We start from the raw sequence: 20,327 nt of genomic DNA on the forward strand, positions 1-20,327 counted from the left end.
ATAACATGGTTGAATTCCATATTCAATTAGAGGGTGAGAAGGTTGGATCTCAAACAAGCGTGCTAAGCTTGAATAAAGGAGACTATGAAGGTATGAGAGCGGAATTGAGTAGAGTGGATTGGGAAAATAGATTAAAGGGTAAGATGATACATGATCAGTGGTGTACATTTAAGGAGTTATTTTAAAACTTCCAAAAAAAATATATTCCACTGAGAAGAAAAGGGTGTAAAGGAAAAGAGAGCCATCCGTGGCTCAGTAAAGAAATTAAGGATAGTATTCGACTAAAAACAAGGGCATATAAGGTAGCCAAATCTAGTGGGAGGATAGAGGATTGGGTAAACTTTAAAAGACAGCAAAAAATAACAAAAAGGTTGATTAAGAAAGGGAAGATAGATTATGAAAGTAAATTAGCATAAAATATAAAAACAGATAGTAAGAGTTTTTATAGTTATATAAAAAGAAAAAGGGTGGCTAAAGTAAATGTTGGTCCCTTAGAGGATGAGACTGGGAAATTAATGGTGGGAAATATGGAGATGGCAAAAACGCTGAATGAACATTTTATATCAGTCTTTACAGTAGAGGACACTAAGAATATCCCAACACTGGACAAACAGGGGGCTAAAGGGGGGGAGGAGCTAAACACGATCAAAATGACTAAGGAAGTGGTACTCGGTAAAATAATGGGACACAAGGCGGATAAATCACCTGGACCTGATGGCTTACATCCAATGGTCTTGAGGGAAGTGGCGGTAGGGATTGTGGATGCATTGGTAATAATTTTCTAAAACTCCCTGGACTCGGCAAAGGTCCCAGCAGACTGGAAAACTGCTAATGTAACACCCTTATTTAAAAAGGGCAGTAGACAGAAGGCTGGAAACTATAGACCAGTTAGCCTAATATCTGTGGTAGGTAAAATTTTGGAGTCCATTAGTAAGGAGACAGTAACAGGACATTTGGATAATCATAATTTAATAGGACAAAGTCAGCATGGTTTTATGAAGGGGAAGTCATGTTTGACAAATTTGCTGGAGTTCTTTGCGGAAGTAACTTATAGGGTAGATAAAGGGGAACCAGTGGATGTAGTGTATTTAGACTTCCAAAAGGCATTTGACAAGGTGCCACTCAAAAGATTATTGCTTAAGATAAAAAATCACGGGATTGGGGTTAATATTCTGGCATGGTTAGAGGATTGGCTATCTAACAGAAGGCAGAGAGGTGGGTTAAATGGTTCATTCTCAGACTGGCAATCAGTAACTAGTGGTGTTCTGCAGGTGTCAGTGCTGGGTCCCCAACTCGTTACAATCTATATTAACGATTTGGAGGAGGGGACCGAGTGTAACATATCAAAGTTTGCAGATGATACTAAGATGGGAGGGAAAGTACTGAGTGAGGAGGACATAAAAAACTTGCAAGGGGACATAGACAGGCTAAGTAATGGGCAGAGATTTGGCAGATGGAATACAATACTGGAAAGTGTGAGGTTATGCATTTTGGCAGGAAAAATCGTAGAGCAAGTTATTATCTTAATGGCAAGAAACTGGAAAGTAGCGAAGTACAAAGGGATCTGGGGGTCGTGGTGCACGAAACTCAAAAGGTTAGTATGCAGGTGCAGCAAGTGATTAAGAAGGTCAATGGAATGTTGGCTTTCATTGCTAGGGGGATAGAATATAAAAATAGTGACGTATTGCTTCAGTTGTACAAGGTATTGGTGAGACCGCACCTGGAATACTGCGTAGAGTTTTGGCGTCCATATTTAACAAAGGACATACTTGCTCTCGAGTCAGTACAAAGAAAGTTCACTCGGTTAATCCCGGGGATGAGGGGATGGACATATGAGGAGAGGTTGAGTAGATTGGGTCTCTACTCATTGGAGTTCAGAAGAATGAGAGGCGATCTTATTGAAACATATAAGATTGTGAAGGGGTTGGATCGGGTGGATGCAAGGAAGATGTTCCCGATGATGGGTGAAACTAGAACTAGGGGGCATAGTCTTAAAATAAGGGGCTGCTCTTTCAAAACTGAGATGAGGAGGAACTACTTAACTCAGAGGGTGATAGGTCCATGGAATATGCTGCCCCAAAAAGCTGTAGAAGCTCCATCATTACATAAATTTAAAACAGAAATAGAAAGTTTCCTAGAAGTAAAGGGAATTAAGGCTGACGGGGAGCGGGCATGAATTTGAACATGAGCCTAGGTCCGGATCGGTCATGGCCCTGTGGGTAGCGGAGCGGGCCCAGGGGCCATGTAGCCTGATCGTGCTCCTATTTTGTGTGTCTAGTTCTGTTAGATTCAGGAGCTGGTTCTGTGATAGTGGATTGACGGTTAGGATCAGATCAGCCATGATCTTATTGAATGGCGGAGCAGGCTCGAGGGGCCGATTGGCCTAGTCAAGCTCCTATTTCTTATGTTCTTATGTTCTTATTCCCTAACGCACGTGGCCGTACAAAGGGACAAAAGCAGCACACGAGAGAAAAGACGATTTGAATCCCGTTGGTAGAGTCGAATTTCCTCAATTTGACCGAACGCCATATGATGCAACAATTTGAATCAGATATTGCTTTTAATTTCAGTCTCAAAATGTTAGCGACCACATACTGCAAACCGTACACAAAAAGAAAATCACATGGCCCGTGCGAGGCACTTAACTGCAATCAAATACAGCAACCAAATAAGTTAGCGTCAAAGATTTTGTGATTAGAATTTCATACCTCTAGCATTTGGCTGAAAACAAGAGATTGCAGGGGCTGCTCGCTTCTCGGCTGCGGTGCCAGCGACAGGAACTAGTCAACCGCTCACAGCTGAGTCCTCCAATGTACTGGAGCTGCTTGTGATGGAGCAGTTCAATCCTCAGGCCCTGATTGGACAAATTCAACGGGGGCGTTCTCGCGCCGCTCTATGTGATTGGTTGGTTGTTTCACGTGATCAGGGTGCGGAGCGATGCAAGGAAGCTGCAGTTTTCTGACAATTGTTATAGTTTCAAGCTTTCCATTCTAATCCATGTACGTGTAAAATTGAGGAAATGTAGAAAAGGGTTTTCATAATGGATTATCCACTGTGGCCGATTTTCCTCCTGGATTTTAATGCAACAACGCTGCACTTGGAATATTGGTATAACGGAAGTAGAATATCCATGCTGCCTGGCAGAAGACTGATCGATGAAGCGATTGTTCCCATTGGAAACAGGAAGGCAGCAGCAGTATGCTCACCACTGTTCATTTCACGGAATCAAAGACTCCATGTTTAAACAATAGTTGATTTTGCAAAAATTAAAAGTTACCCACATTTCTGGGTGGGCTCGAACCACCAACTTCTCAGTTCATAGCCGAACGCGCTGGCCCATTGTGCCACAGAAACACACAAGAAACTGCTTGCAATTGGAATTATTCCACATGAACCCATGTGATTATGTGCCAGAGCGTTCACAGCCGAGGCACCGATTTCGAAGCAAATGAGAAGCTGCGTGTGTCTAAGCCACTGTCAGGGTCGTCGTGACCGAAGGGTTAAAGCGATGATGCTGGAAATCCATTGGGGTTTTCCCCACGCAGGCTCGAATCCTGCTGACTGCGGCACTGAGGATGTCGTCTGAAATGATCGGTTTTTACTTAATTTGAACTGCTGCCTTTCGGATCCTCTGCCGAGATTCAAAGCTACAATCAAACAAAGTTTCAAGCAGAAAGTATAACAAGCACTTCACGACATTACGAGAGGCCTAAGCCAAACGAGAATACTCCGTTATTTAACGCTCTTGAAACCATGAAAGCAATTTTAACCATACAAAATATTTTATTTTGCAACCCATTGAAGAAAATGCACGTCTTCTGCACAGCCATCTTCCAGTTGATGCTGCTTCCTACTGCGATGCTTATTTAATGAACTAAGCCAGACGAGCCACAGTTCTCAACACCGCCGGCCTAAATCGATACATTAGATCATAAGAAATAGGAGCAGGATTTGGCCATGCGGCCCTCGATCATGCTCGGCCATTCAATAAGATCATGGCTGATCCTCTACCTCAACTGAAAATTACCGACCCAGCCCCATATACCTTGATTTCCGTAATGTACATATCCATCTCAGTTAGGAATATACTCAACGACTGAACCACCAGAGCCCTCTGCGTTAGAAAACTCCAAAGATACACAACCCTTACAATGAAGCAATTTCTCCTCATCTCAATCTTAAATGGCCGGCCCCTTATTCTGAAACGTTGACCCCTAGTTCGGGCTCCACAGCCAGGGTAAACAACCTCTCAGAATCCGCCCAGTCAAGCCATGAAAGAATTTATATGTTCTTCCTTCGTAGCATCTGCTGAATTCATTTCACCACAAAAAACTATGTTTAGCTGGATTGACAACCAGCAGGAAAAACAATGCAGCCAAAGATTTATTCTCCAACCACATTCCTTGAGGCACGCGGCCGTACAAAGTGACAAAAGCAGCACGCGAGAGAAAAGGCGATTTGAATCCCGTTCGTAGTGTCGAACTTCCTCAATTTGACCGAACGCCATATGAAGCAACAATTTGAATCAGATATTGCATTTAATTTCAGTCGCAAAATGTTAAGCGATCACACACTGCAAACCGTACACAAAAAGAAAATCACAAGGTCTGTGCGAGGCACTAAACCGCATTCAAATACAGCAACCAAATCAGTTAGCGTCAAAGATTTTGTCGTTAGAAATTCATACCTCTAGCATTTGGCTCAAAACAAGAGATTGCAGGGGCTGCTCGCTTCTCGGCCGCGGCGCCAGCGACAGCAACATGTCATCCGCTCACAGCTGAGTCCTCCAACGCACTGGAACTGCTTGTGACAGAGCAGTACAATCCTCAGGCCCTGATTGGACACATTCAATGGGGGTGTTCTCGCGCCGCTCGATGTGATTGTTTGGTTGTTGTCACGTGATCAGGGTGCGGAGCGATGCAAGGAAGCTGAAGATCTCTGGCAATTGTAATAGTTTCAAGCTTTCCATTCTAATCCATGTATGTGTAAACCTGAGGAAAGTGTAGAAAAGGGTTTTCAGAATGGATTATCCACTGTGGCCGATTTTCCTGCTGGATTTTAATGCAAGAGCGCTGCACTTGGAATATTGGTATAAGGGATGTAGAATATCCATGCTGCCTGGCAGAAGACTGATCGATGAAGCGATTGTTCCCATTGGAAACAGGAAGGCAGCAGCAGTATGCTCACCACTGTTCATTTCACGGAATCAAAGACTCCATTTTTAAACAATAGATGAGTTTGCAAAAATTAAAATTTACTCATGTTTTTGGGTGGGCTCGAACTACTAACCTTTCAGTTAACAGCCGAACGCGCTGGCCCATTGCGCAACAGAGCCAGACACTGACATGTTTGCAATTGGAATTATTCCACATGAACCCATGTGATTATGTGCCAGAGCGTTCACTGCAGAGGCACCGATTTCGAAGCAAATGTGAAGCTGCGTGGGTCCAAACCACCGTCAGGGTAGTCGTGGCCGAGTGGTTAAGGCGATGAACTAGAAATTCAGTGGGGTTTCCCCGCGCAGGTTAGAATCCTGCCGACTACGGCACAGAGGACGTCGTCCCAAACGATCTGTCTTTACTTAATTTGAACTGCTGCCTTTCGGTTCGTCTGTCGAGATTCAAAGCTACAATTAAAGTCTCAAGCGGAAAGTATAACAAGCACTTTACAACATTACGAGCGGCCTAAGCCAAAAGAGAATACTACGTTATTTAACGCTCTTGAAATCGTCAAAGCAATTTTAACCGTCGAAAATATTTTATTTTGCCACCCATTGAAGAAAATGCACGTCTTCCACGCAGCCATCTTCCAGTTGATGCTGCTTCCTACTGTGATGCTTTTTTAATGAACTAAGCCAGACGAGCCACAGTTCTCAACACCGCCGGCCTAAATCGGAACATTTGATCATAAGAAATAGGAGCAGGATTTGGCCATGCGGCCCTCGATCATGCTCCGCAATTCAATAAGATCATGGCTGATCCTCTACCTCAGCTGAAAATTACCGACCTTGCCCCATATACCTTGATTTCCGTAATGTACATATCCATCTCAGTTAGGAATGTACTCAACGATTGAACCGCCACAGCCCTCTGCGTTAGAAAACTCCAAAGGTACACAACCTTTACAATGAAGCAATTTCTCCTCATCTCAATCTTAAATGGCCGATCCCTTATTCTGAAACCTTGACCCCTAGTTCGGGCTCCACAGCCAGGGTCAACAACCTCTCAGACTCTGCGCAGTCAAGCCATGAAAGAATTTATATGTTCTTCCTTCGTACAGTCTGCTGAATTCATTTCACCACAGAAAACTATGTTTAGCTGGATGGACAACCAGCAGGAAAAACAATGCAGCCAAAGATTTATTCTCCAACCACATTCCCTGACGCACGTGGCCATACAAAGGGACAAAAGCAGCACACGCTCAGAGGGTCGTGGATAGCACGTTTAGTGAGTTGGTCACACCGCAGGGAAGGGTTGCACAGGAAGAAAGGAAATGGGTGACCTCCAGGCAGAACAATAGAAGCAGGCAGGTAGTGCAGGAGACCCCTGTGACCATTCCCCTCACAAACAGGTATACGATTTGGATACTGCTGAGGGGGATGACTCACGAGGGGAAGGCAGCAGCAGCCAACTTCCTGGCACTGGGGGTGCTCCTGCTGCCCGGGAAGGGAGGAAAAAGAGTGGGAGAGCAATAGTGGTAGGGGATTCTATAGTAAGGGGAACAGATAGGCGTTTCTGTGGCCGTAGACGTGAATCCAGGATGGTTTGTTGCCTCCCTGGTGCCAGGGTCAAGGATGTCACTGAGCGGCTGCAGGGCATTCTGGAGGGGGAGGGTGAACAGGCAGTGGTCGTGGTCCACATTGGTACCAACGACATAGGTAAAAAGAGGGATGAGGTCCTGCAGCAAGAATTTAGGGAGCTAGGTGGAAGATTAAAGAGCAGGACCTCAAAGGTTGTAATCTCTGAATTGCTCCCGGTGCCACGTGCTAGTGAGTATAGGAATAGGAAGATAGAACAGATGAATGCGTGGCTAAAGGGATGGTGCAGCGGGGATGGCTTTAGTTTCCTGGATCACTGGGACTGCTTCTGGGGAAGGTGGGACTTGTACATGTCGGACGGTCTACACCTGATCCAGAGGGGGACCAAAATCCTTGCGGGGAGGTTTGCTAGCACTGCTGGGGGGGGTTTAAACTAACTTGGTAGGGGGATGGGATAGAGAGTGGAGCTATAGTAGGGGGTGATTTGCAGCCAAATACAGAGGAAAAAACAAGTCAGCTGGGAAGGCAGAGAAAATATGTGAGGGCAAAAGGGAATATGGCAAGGCTGGAAGGCATTTATTTTAATGCAAGGAGTCTTGCAAATAAGGTGGATGAACTGAAGTTGTTGTTGAACACATGGGAGTACGATATTGTTGCTATCACGGAGACATGGCTGAGAGAGGGTCAGGACTGGCAGCTCAATATTCCGGGGTATAGAATCTTCAGGAGAGACAGAGGGGGGTGTAGAAGGGGAGGGGGTGTTGCAATATTAATTAAGGATTCGATTACGGCTGTAAGGAGGGATGATATATTAGCGGGTTCCTCGAATGAGGCCATATGGGTAGAACTTAAAAACAAAAAGGGGGCAAGCACCTTGCTGGGAGTGTACTATAGGCCCCCAAACAGTCAGGGGGAGATAGAGGAACAGATCTGTAGGCAAATCTCAGACAAGTGCGAAAATAATAGGGTAATAATATTGGAGGATTTCAACTTCCCCAATATTAATTGGGATAGTCAGAGTGTGAAAGGCTTAGAGGGTGCAGAATTCTTAAAGTGCATCCAGGTGAGCTTTTTGAGCCAACTTGCAGAAAGTCCTACAAGAGAGGGGGCGGTACTGGACCTAATTCTAGGGAATGTAGCCGGGCAAGTGGTGGAAGTGTCAGTAGGAGAGCATTTTGGCGACAGTGACCATAATTAGGTGAGATTTAAGGTGGTCATGGAAAAAGACACTGACGGCCCGGAAATAAGGGTTCTAAATTGGGGGATGGCCGATTTTAATATGATAAGGCAGGAGCTGGCCAAAGTGGACTGGGAGCAGCTACTTATAGGAAAATCCACATCAAAGCAGTGGGAGGCTTTCAGAGGGGAAATAGAGAGAGTACACGCCAACATGTTCCTGTAAAGGTCAAGGGTGGGACCAACAAGCAAAGGGCACCTTGGATGACAAGGGATATACAAAAATGCATTAGGAAAAAAAGGGGGGCGTTTGGCAGTTACAAAAGACTAAAGACGGAGGAAGCCCTAGAGGAGTATAAAAAGTGCAGGGGCATACTTAAAAAAGAAATTAGGAGGGCGAGGAGGGGCCATGAAATAACACTGGCGAGCAAAATAAAGGAAAATCCTAAGATGTTTTATAAGTATATTAAGGGCAAGAGGATAACCAGGGAAAGGGTAGGGCCCATTAGGGACTAAAGTGGCAATCTGTGTGTAGAGCCAGATGATGTAGGCGGGGTTTTAAATGAATTTTTTGCATCTGTGTTCACTATGGAGAAAGATGATATAGACATAGAAATCGGGCAAGGGGACTGTGACATACTTGAACATATTAGCATCGAGATGGAGGAGGTGCTAACGATTTTAGCAGGCCAAAAAGTGGATAAATCCCCAGGCCCAGACGAGATGTATCCCAGGCTGTTGTGTGAGGCAAGGGAGGAGATTGCAGGGGCTCTGACACAAATTTTCAGAACCTCTCTGGCCACAGGGGATGTACCAGAGGACTGGATAACAGCTAACGTAGTACCATTATTCAAGAAGGGTAGCAGGGATAAACCAGGGAATTGCAGGCCAGTGAGCCTAACACCTGTGGTAGGGAAATTATTGGAAAAAATTCTGAGGGACAAAATTAGTCTGCACATGGAGAGGCGAGGATTAATCGGGAATAGTCAGCATGGCTTTGTCAAGGGTAAGTCATGTCTGACAAATCTGATTGAATTTTGCGAGGGGTTGACTCGGTGTGTGGATGAGGGAAATGCTGTGGATGTGATTTACATGGACTTCAGTAAAGCTTTTGACAAAGTCCCGCATAGGAGACTGGTCAAGAAGGTAAGAGCCCATGGGATCCAGGGTGCCTTGGCGCGTTGGATCCTAAACTGGCTGAGTGGCAGAAGGCAGAGGGTGATGGTCGAAGGTTGCTTTTTTGACTGGAAGCCTGTGTCTAGTGGGGTACCTCAGGGATCGGTGCTGGGTCCCTTGATGTTTGTGATCGACATAAATGATTTGGATGATAATGTAAAAGGTATGATCAGTAAGTTCGCAGATGACACGAAAATTGGTGGGGTGGTAAATTGTGAGGAGGAAAGCCTCAGGCTACAGGAAGATATAAACGAGTTGGTCAGATGGGCGGATAAGTGGCAAATGGAATTTAACCCTGAAAAGTGCGAGTTGATGCATTTTGGACGGACAAATAAGGCAAGGGAGGACACAATGAGTGGTAGGACCCTAGGAAGTACAGAGGGTCAGAGGGGCCTTGGTGTGCATGTACATAGATCCCTGAAGGCAGCGGAACAGGTAGATAAGGTGGTTAAAAAGGCATATGGGATGCTTGCCTTCATTAGCCGAGGCATAGAATATAAGTGCAGGGAGGTTATGATGGAGCTGTACAAAACGCTGGTGAGGCCACAGCTGGAGTACTGTGTGCAGTTCTGGTCGCCTCACTATAGGAAGGATGTGATTGCTTTAGAGAGGGTGCAGAGAAGATTCACCAGGATGTTACCTGGGATGGAGCGCCTCAGCTATGAAGAAAGACTAAACAGGCTGGGGTTGTTTTCATTGGAGCAAAGAAGGCTGAGGGGGGACCTGATTGAGGTGTACAAAATGATGAGGGGCATAGATAGGGTAGATAAAGAGGAACTTTTCCCCTTAATAGGGGGGTCAATAACAAGGGGACATCGATTCAAGGTAAGGGGCAGGATATTTATAGGGGATTTGAGGAGCAACTTTTTCACCCAGAGGTTGGTTGGAATCTGGAACTCTCTGCCTGAAAGGGCGGTGGAGGCAGGAACCCTCACAACATTCAAGAAGCATTTGGATGAGCAATTGAAATGCCATTGCATACAAGGCTATGGACCAAATGCTGGAAAATGGGATTAGACTGGACAGGGATTGATGGAAGGCGCAGACACGATGGGCCGAAGGGCCTCTTTCTGTGCTGTAAAACTCTATGACTCTATGGCGAGAGAAAAGGCGATTTGAATCCCGTTCTTAGTGTCGAATTTCCTCAAAATGACCGAACGCCATATGAAGCAACAATTTGAATCAGATATTGCATTTAATTTCAGTCGCAAAATGTTAAGCGATCACACACTGCAAACCGTACGCAAAAAGAAAATCACAAGGCCCATGCGAGGCACTAAACGGCATTCAAATACAGCAACCAATTCAGTTAGCGTCAAAGGTTTTGTCATTAGAAATTCATACCTCTAGCATTTGGCTGAAAACAAGAGATTGCAGGGGCTGCTCGCTTCTCGGCCGCGGCGCCAGCGACAGCAACAAGTCATCTGCTCACAGCTGAGTCCTCCAATGTACTGGAACTGCATGTGACAGAGCAATACAATCCTCAGGCCCTGATTGGACACATTCAATGGGGGTGTTCTCGCACCGCTCTATGTGATTGGTTGGTTGTTGTCATGTGATCAGGGTGCGGAGCGATGCAAGGAAGCTGAAGTTCTCTGGCAATTGTAATAGTTGCAAGCTTTCCATTCTAATCCATGTATGTGTAAACCTGAGGAAAGTGTAGAAAAGGGTTTTCAGAATGGATTATCCACTGTGGCCGATTTTCCTGCTGGATTTTAATGCAAGAACGCTGCACTTGGTATATTGGTATATAAGGGAAGCAGAAAATCCAGGCTGCCTGGCAGAAGACTGATCGATGAAGCGATTGTTCCCATTGGAAGCAGGAAGGCAGCAGCAGTATGCACACCACTGTTCATTTCACGGAATCAAAGACTCCATTTTTAAACAATAGATAAGTTTGCAAAAATTAAAAGCTACTCACGTCGCTAGGTGGGCTCGAACCACCAACCTTTCAGTTAACAGCCGAACGCACTGGCCCATTGCACCACAGTGACATACACGCAAAAGTTTGCAATTTGAATTATTCCACATGAACCCATGTGATTATGTGCCAGAGTGTTCACAGCAGAGGCACCGATTTCGAAGCAAATGAGAAGCTGCGTGGGTCCAAACCACCGTCAGGGTAGTCGTGGCCGAGTGGTTAAGGCGCTGGGCTAGAAATCCATTGGGGTTTACCCGCGTAGGTTCGGATCCTGCCGACTACGGCACCGAGGACGGCGTCCCAAATGATCGGTTTTTACTTAAATTGAACTGCTGCCTTTCGGTTCCTCTGCCGAGATTCAAACTGCAATCAAACAAAGTTTCAAACAGAAAGGAAAACAAGCACTTCACCCCATTATGACATTACGAGAGGCCTAAGCCAAAGGAGAATACTACGTTATTTAACGATCTTGAAACCGTCAAAGCCATTTTAACAGTCGAAAATATTTTAGTTTGCAACCCATTGAGGAAAATGCACGTCTTCTGCGCAGCCATCTTCCAGTTGATGCTGCTTCCTACTGCGATGCTTATTTAATGAACTAAGCCAGACGAGCCACAGTTCTCAACACCGCCGGCCTAAATCGGTACATTAGATCATAAGAAATAGGAGCCGGATTTGTCCATGCGGCCCACGATCATTCTCCGCCATTCAATAAGATCATGGCTGATCCTCTACCTCAACTGAAAATTACCGACCTAGTCCCATATACCTTGATTTCTGTAATGTACATATCCATCTCAGTTAGGAATGTACTCAACGACTGAACCACCACAGCCCTCTGCGTTAGAAAACTGCAAAAATACACAACCCTTACAATGAAGCAATTTCTCCTCATCTCAATCTTAAATGGCCGGCCCCTTATTCAGAAACTTTGACCCCTAGTTCGAGCTCCACGGCCAGGGTAAACAACCTCTCAGAATCCACCCAGTCAAGCCATGAAAGAATTTATATGTTCTTCCTTCGTAGCGTCTGCTGAATTCATTTCACCACAGAAAACTATGTTTAGCTGGATGGACAACCAGCAGGAAAATCAATGCAGCCAAAGATTTATTCTCCAACCACTTTCCCTGAGGCACGCGGCCATACAAAGGGACAAAAGCAGCACACAAGAGAAAAGGCGATTTGAATCCCGTTCGTAGTGTCGAATTTCCTCAATTTGACCGAACGCCATATGAAGCAACAATTTGAATCACATATTGCATTTAATTTCAGTCGCAAAATGTTAAGCGATCACACACTGCAAACCGTACGCAAAAAGAAAATCTCAAGGCCCGTGCGAGGCACTAAACCGCATTCAAATACAGCAACCAAATCAGTAAGCGTCAAAGATTTTGTCATTAGAAATTCATACCGCTAGCATTTGTCTGAAAACAAGAGATTGCAGGGGCTGCTCGCTTCTCGGCCGCGGCGCTTGCGACAGCAACAAGTCATCCGCTCACAGCTGAGTCCTCCAACTCACTGGAACTGCATGTGACAGAGCAGTTCAATCCTCAGGCCCTGATTGGACACATTCAATGGGGGTGTTCTCGCGCCGCTCTATGTGATTGGTTGGTTGTTGTCATGTGATCAGGGTGCAGAGCGATGCAACGAAGCTGCAGTTCGCTGGCAATTGTAATAGTTGCAAGCTTTCCATTCTAATCCATGTATGTGTAAACCTGAGGAAAGTGTAGAAAAGGGTTTTCAGAATGGATTATCCACTGTGGCCGATTTTCCTGCTGGATTTTAATGCAAGAACGCTGCACTTGGAGGATTGGTATAAGGGATGTAGAATATCCATGCTGCCTGGCAGAAGACTGATCGATGAAGCGATTGTTCCCATTGGAAGCAGGAAGGCAGCAGCAGTATGCTCACCACTGTTCATTTCACGGAATCAAAGACACCATTTTTAAACAATAGATGAGTTTGCAAAAATTAAAAGTTACTTACGTCTCTGGGTGGGCTCGAACTACCAACCTTTACAGTTAAACGGCTGAACGCGCTGGCCCATTGCGCCACAGAGACAGACACGAAAATGTTTGCAATTGGAATTATTCCACATGAACCCATGTGATTATGTGCCAGAGTGTTCACAGCAGAGGCACCGATTTCGAAGCAAATGAGAAGCTGCGTGGGTCCAAACCACCGTCAGAGTAGTCGTGGCCGAGTGGTTAAGGCGATGGACTAGAAATCCATTGGGGTTTTCCTGCGCAGGTTCGAATCCTGCCGACTACGGCACTGTGGATGTCGTCCTAAATGATCGGTTTTTACTTTATTTGAACTGCTGCCTTTCGGTTCCTCTGCCGAGATTCAAAGCTGCAATCAAACAAAGTTTCAAGCAGAAAGTTTAACAAGCACTTCACCCCATTATGACATTACGAGAGGCCTAAGCCAAAGGAGAATACTACGTTATTTAACGCTCTTGAAACCGTCAAAGCAATTTTAACCGTCGAAAATATTTTATTTTGCAACCCATTGAAGAAAATGCACGTCTTCCGCGCAGCCATCTTCCAGTTGATGCTGCTTCCAACTGCGATGCTTACTTAATGAACTGAGGCAGACGAGCCACAGTTCTCAACACCGCCGGCCTAAATCGGTACATTAGATCATAAGAAATAGGAGCAGGATTTGGCCATGCGGCCCTCGATCATGCTCCGCCTTCCAATAAGATCATGGCTGATCCTCTACCTCAACTGAAAATTACCGACCTAGCCCCATATACCTTGATTTCCGTAATGTACATATCCATCTCAGTTAGGAATGTACTCAATGACTGAACCACCACAGCCCTCTGCGTTAGAAAACTCCAAAGATACACAACCCTTACAATGAAGCAATTTCTCCTCATCTCAATCTTAAATGGCCGGCCCCTTATTCTGAAACTTTGACCCCTAGTTCGGGCTCCACAGCCAGGGTAAACAACCTCTCAGAATCCGCCCAGTCAAGCCATGAAAGAATTTATATGTTCTTCCTTCGTAGCTGTAAAGTCTGTAGGTTGTGCAGTCAATAACTTCAGAGACTTTAGAGGTACAAACAAAACAGGTCTTTACTATTCAGAGGCTCGGGCGATTCTGCCCTAGTTAACGTATCACAACCCTTATATACTGGTGTGGTCACTATCGGTATTACAGTATACATGAGCCAATAGATAGTGCCACCCTAAAGTAGTGCTCTTCAAGGCGAACGGTTACATTCTATAGTTCCCTTAAAGGTAAACGGTTACATACACAACACTCCTCCCTTCCTAGCTTATTACTTACAGAATCCCGTTAAACATACAATCTTCAACTTTATATAAACAGTTTGCAGATACACTCTCGATGGAGTCAACGTCATATAACAATTTACAGATATACTCTCAATGGAGTCAACGTCATATAACAGTTTACAAACATACTCTCAGTGGAATCAGTTTACAGGTTCAGTCTCTGTGGGAACAGTTCATAAATTCAGTCTCTGGTATTAATTCGTTCCAGACAGCATCCTCCATAGCCTTTTTTTTTTTTTTTTAACAGCTTGTACTTTCGTCCTGTTGAACCAGCAGTGCGGACTTATACAACCCACTGGCTGTCTTGATAATGTCCCTGGATTTTTTTTACAAATTTAGCACCTTCCGTAGTGTTCGGACTGAGGTAGTAGAAGTAATAATATTTTAAACAGTTATTATTTTCTGCTTCTTCTTTTTCTTTTCTGCCTTTTTGAAACTCTCCGAGCTCTTTTCCCGGCTGCCATCTGTAGCGCCACCAACTCTCTATGTTCCTTAGACCTTAAGTGCTTCCTCAGGATTTCAGCACTTTGGGAGTTCCCATCACAATTTGGGCAGACCACATCCTCATAACATTCGGTGTCACTCAACAGGTCAATACCCTTCTTCAAGCAATCATATTCATCCTGCTCTTCCTCGGATGTCTGCCCTTCCTTCCCTCCTGGCCTCATTTGTGCATTCAATCCTTTCCCTTCCTTCAGGGATTTCGTTATCAGGCTATTTAATCCTTCTACTGAAGTAGCTGTTTCCCCATTCTCCTGTTCCCCTGGACGTAATTCAGCGTACTCCTCCATTTCATCCATCATTTTCTCCAATGCTTTCATCTTCTCTTCCTCTTGTACTTTGGCTTCCAGTGCTTGGAGAAGTTGCGCATCGATGCTCTCTAGCTCATGTTCAGGGCCCATTCCCAGTTGAAACTGTTCTTCAAGTCGGTCAACCTCGGTAATTGCCGCCTCATATTTGTCTTGGGCTTCCTTCCATATTTTTATGAGTTCTGCCATGTCTTTCACCTCTACATCCTCATCTATGTATGGAACTTCTACCGATGAGTCTGTCTTGGCCCTGAGCTCCTCAAGAATTTCCTGCAGCCTTTGGACTTCTTGCTCATGTTCAACCTTTAGTTGCTCATATACTTCCAACGAAACTAGCTTTTCGGAGGTGGCTGAGTTAACCCCCTCCAGAATTGTAGTCTGGGCCTGTTCATACTGTTTTTTCAACTTCTCGCACTCTGCTTGTAAGGAGTCGTAGAGAAGAACTGGAATAAAATCCTGGCTTCCTGAAGATTCCTCTTCATTTGTTTCTTTCGCAATTTCCTGTTGGAGTTCAGCCAAGGCTGCTATGCTATCTGCCTCTCGAAGTCTCACTGCCATCAACTCTTCTTTATTCTTGCAGTCCATCTCAGCCATTTCCCGTTTACTTTCATTTAACTGAGTGAGTAGTCCCTTATTTTGGGCTGAGAGATATTGCACCTTCTCATGTAGACCCTTGCACTCCTTCTCTGCTTGACATAGCTGATTACCGCTGATTTGGTTCTGCGTTTCAAGTTCCAACATCCTTTGCTTAGCTTCTTTCAGTTTCGCCCCTATAAGCTCCTCTTGCAACATGGCCACATTATTCTCATCAGGTAAAGAAGCGTTTCTCTTTTCCATGTCCAAGATTTGTTTCTGCATCTCCTTAAGAGCACCCTGTGATTCAACTTCTCTTAACTTTGCCTGCACTAGCTCCGTCTCTAATTGCAGAACAAAATCCTCAGTGCAGCGTGATTTGCCCTTCTGCTGTATCTCTAGATCATGCAAATATTCTAACCCCTGAACATCATCAGGGAGATGTGATCGGTAATTGGTCACGATGGCTCTATGGTCGCTCTCTGCTTGAGCCAGTAGGTTCTGTTGTCTTTCCAGACTCTCCCATTCGGTGTCATAGAACTTTTTCATTGTTTTCATCTCTTGTACGAGGCGGTAACTTAATTGTTCTAATTGTTGTTGTACTTTGAAATAGCGTTGAGTTCGAGCCCGGTGTTCTTCCGTAATGCATATGTCTGTAGCTTGAACAGACTCAGAATTCTCTGTCTTTATGCACGCCATCGATTTTCCAACCTTAGTCTGTGAGTTAATGTTAACCTTGTTTTTCATACATAAGCTGGATTTATCGTCTTCCAGCTCAGAGTCTGAGCTGCTTGTCTGCACCGAGTCCTCACTCGTCATTGCTTGTCGGTAGTGCCATTCCATGTCTATTTTCTTGATCCACTCCCGTCCTAGAAGTGGTGGTCCTCCCTCAGGTAGTACGTACAAATTCATTCTTGGGTGTACTTTACCCCTATCTCTCACCTTGACTCTTATTTTCCCCATGGGGTATACGCGATGCCCCATGTATGTCTGTAATACGAACTTGGTATTTCTTAAGGGTATGTGAGAGAATAGTCGGTGGTAGTCCTTTTGGTTGATGACTGATACAGCTGATCCCGTGTCCAGCTCCATTCGTACTTGGACTCCAGCTATTTTTAGTGTGACCCAGATCGTCTGTAGATCAGTTACTTTACCCACATTGTGGATTCTCAGACTATCCAACTCCTGGCTGTTTGGGTCTGAGTCTGAATTTTGTTCGTCTGAACTCTTTTCAGCCACCTGATGCACCTTGTTGTACTTTTCTTGTGGTGGTGGCTTCCTTTGTTTGTTGGTCTTCTTTCTGGACCTGCATACCTTCGCGATGTGACCCAGTTTGCCACATTTCCTGCACTCTTGATTCTTAAACCAGCACTGATTCTGGTCGTGCGTTGTCTTTCCACAACGGTAGCATTTGGAAATGCTTGCAGTCATTTGGTCCACCCCGAGTGCCGCCGCCTTTAGCTGCATTTCCGCCGTTCCTTTCACTGCGGCTTTGTGCGATGAAGCTATGAGGACAGCCCTGTCCAGTGTGAGGTCGTTTTCCTCCAGGAGTCGCTTCTGCATTCCTTCTTTGGCCAAGCCGCATACGAACTTGTCCCGCAGCGCCTCTGTCAAATTCCCTCCAAGCTGGCAGTATTTCGCTAGCTTACGCAGTTCGACCATGTATTCCGCATTGCTTTCATCTTGCCTCTGGGTTCTGGCGTAAAATTTAAATCGTTCAGCCAGTATCAACGGTGTGGGGTTCAAGTGATCCTTCAGCACTGCTACGATCTCTTCGAAGGTCTGGTCCACTGGTTTAACTGGTGCTATTAGATGTTTCAAAAGCCCGTATGTTTTTGCTCCCATCGAATTTAACAAAGTTATTGCCTTGTCGTATATGGCTACGCAATATATTCCTATGCGTTCCCCATACGTGGCCCTGTCTTCTATTTCCGCATTAAAATCATTAATATTTCCTCGCTTAGGCATCTTCTTCTCTTTTCGAGTACAGTACAAGTATTACTTTAATTATTATTAATTTTCTTCTCTCTTCTTGAGAACACCACAAGTATTGCTGTACTTATACTTATTTTCCCTCTCTTCTTGAGAACACACCAGCCTTTCTGAAAAATCTTATTACTTTCCTGAAATTCTTAATAATTTCCAAGATGGCGGTTTCCCGCTTCTTCCTTCTTCTTCAGCGGTTTCCCCGCGAAAAATGGCGGCTTTCCCGCGCTTCTCGCTCTCCCCGCCCATTTCAATGGCGGTTTTCCCGCGCTTGGCGGTCTTCACCCGGTCCCCCGACGCCGTCTGTCAGCCCGAGTGCGGCCCTTATCTATAATGCGATCGCTGGATCGCAAAGCGGCTGCCGGCCCTTATCTGTAGATCCGATCGCTCTCGCGGCTCTCGGCCCTTATCTGGAGATGCGATCGCTGGCTTGCAACGCCTCCCGCTCGGCTCTGGCTCCCCCGCTCGCGCAGCTCTCGGCTCTGACACTCCCGCGCCTACTCGCAGGCTCAGCGCTTCGTGGCAGCGGTTGCTGCACGGCTTCTCACATTGCCCACGGTCCGGCTGTCACCCGACGCCGTTGGACCCGAATGCTTTGCCCTTCTCCTCCAAATACTTCTACCCCGTTTTTTTTAAACTTTATTTGTTTTAACTACTCACAGTCTCTTCGGCCGCCTTGTTTTAGGCTGATTGGCTCGCTCAAGATGTGGTAGCAGGGTAATCTGTGCCTGTTGCTGCCGCAGCTTTGCTGTTAATCTTCCAGCCTCCAGTAAGTACTATACTTTTAGTAGACGGAGCCTCGTGTTTTCGTTTTGAAGCTCTCTGCTACTGGTTAGTCTTGCCGCAGGGTACGATCGGACTCGTCGCCACTGTAAAGTCTGTAGGTTGTGCAGTAAATAACTTCAGAGACTTTAGAAGTACAAACAAAACAGGTCTTTACTATTCAGAGGCTCGGGCGATTCTGCCCTAGTTAACGTATCACAACCCTTATATACTGGTGTGGTCACTATCGGTATTACAGTATACATGAGCCAATAGATAGTGCCACCCTAAAGTAGTGCTCTTAAAGGCGAACGGTTACATTCTATAGTTCCCTTAAAGGTAAACGGTTACATACACAACAGTAGCGTCTGCTGAATTCATTTCACCACAGAAAACTATGTTTAGCTGGATGGACAACCAGCAGGAAAAACAATGCAGCCAAAATTTATTCTCCAACCACATTCCCTGAGGCACGCGGCCATACAAAGGGACAAAAGCAGCACACAAGAGAAAAGGCGATTTGAATCTTGTTCGTAGTGTCGAATTTCCTCAATTTGACCGAACGCCATATGAAGCAACAATTTGAATCAGATATTGCATTTAATTTCAGTCGCAAAATGTTAAACGATCACACACTGCAAATCGTACGCAAAAAGAAAATCACAAGGCCCGTGCGAGGCACTAAACCGCATTCAAATACAGCAACCAAATCAGTTAGCGTCAAAGATTTTGTCATTAGAAATTCATACCTCTAGCATTTGGCTGAAAACAAGAGATTGCAGGGGCTGCTCGCTTCTCGGCCGAGGCGCTAGCGACAGCAACAAGTCATCCGCTCACAGCTGAGTCCTCCAACGTACTGGAACTGCATGTGACAGAGCAGTTCAATCCTCAGGCCCTGATTGGACACATTCAATGGGGGTGCTCTCGCGTCGCTCTATGTGATTGGTTGGTTGTTGTCATGTGATCAGGGTGCAGAGCGATGCAAGGAAGCTGCATTTCTCTGGCAATTGTAATAGTTGCAAGCTTTCCATTCTAATCCATGTATGTGTAAACCTGAGGAAAGTGTAGAAAAGGGTTTTCAGAATGGATTATCCACTGTGGCCGATTTTCCTGCTGGATTTTAATGCAAGAACGCTGCACGTGGAGTATTGGTATAAGGGATGTAGAATATCCATGCTGCCTGGCAGAAGACTGATCGATGAAGCGATTGTTCCCATTGGAAACAGGAAGGCAGCAGCAGTATGCTCACCACTGTTCATTTCACGGAATCAAAGACTCCATTTTTAAACAATAGATGAGTTTGCAAAAATTAAAAGTTACTCACGTCTCTGGGTGGGCTCGAACCACCAACCTTTCAGTTAACAGCCGAACGCACTGGCCCATTGTGCCACAGAGACAGACACGAAAATGTTTGCAATTGGAATTATTCCACATGAACCCATGTGATTATGTGCCAGATTGTTCACAGCAGAGGCACCGATTTCGAAGCAAATGAGAAGCTGCGTGGGTCCAAACCACCGTCAGGGTAGTCGTGGCCGAGTGGTTAAGGCGATGGACTAGAAATCCATTGGGGTTTTCCCGCGCAGGTTCGAATCCTGCCGACTACGGCACTGAGGATGTCGTCCCAAATGATCGGTTTTTACTTTATTTGAACTGCTGCCTTTCGGTTCCTCTGCCGAGATTCAAAGCCACAATCAAACAAAGTTTCAAGCAGAAAGTATAACAAGCACTTCACCCCATTATGACATTACGAGAGGCCTAAGCCAAAGGAGAATACTACGTTATTTAACGCTCTTGAAACCGTCAAAGCAATTTTAACCGTCGAAAATATTTTATTTTGCAACCCATTGAAGAAAATGCACG

The 20,327-nt window shown here is 45.3% G+C and overlaps 3 non-coding genes across 3 annotated transcripts; 2 read left to right on the forward strand and 1 right to left on the reverse strand.

The window, feature by feature from the left end:
* The first annotated feature begins 13,219 nt into the window (after nt 1–13,219).
* On the forward strand, nt 13,220–13,301 carry trnas-aga (transfer RNA serine (anticodon AGA)). Its single transcript has one exon. It is a non-coding gene; the product is annotated as a tRNA-Ser (tRNA).
* A 6,486-nt stretch (nt 13,302–19,787) lies between these two features.
* trnan-guu (transfer RNA asparagine (anticodon GUU)) lies at nt 19,788–19,861 on the reverse strand. The gene has a single exon. It is a non-coding gene; the product is annotated as a tRNA-Asn (tRNA).
* A 128-nt stretch (nt 19,862–19,989) lies between these two features.
* trnas-aga (transfer RNA serine (anticodon AGA)) lies at nt 19,990–20,071 on the forward strand. Its single transcript has one exon. It is a non-coding gene; the product is annotated as a tRNA-Ser (tRNA).
* Nucleotides 20,072–20,327: the final 256 nt, after the last annotated feature.

The sequence above is a fragment of the Somniosus microcephalus genome, unplaced genomic scaffold (assembly GCF_052327205.1).
Source record: "Somniosus microcephalus isolate GS21.2 unplaced genomic scaffold, FLI_Smic_1.0 unresolved_chr9, whole genome shotgun sequence".
Classification (NCBI taxonomy): domain Eukaryota; kingdom Metazoa; phylum Chordata; class Chondrichthyes; order Squaliformes; family Somniosidae; genus Somniosus; species Somniosus microcephalus.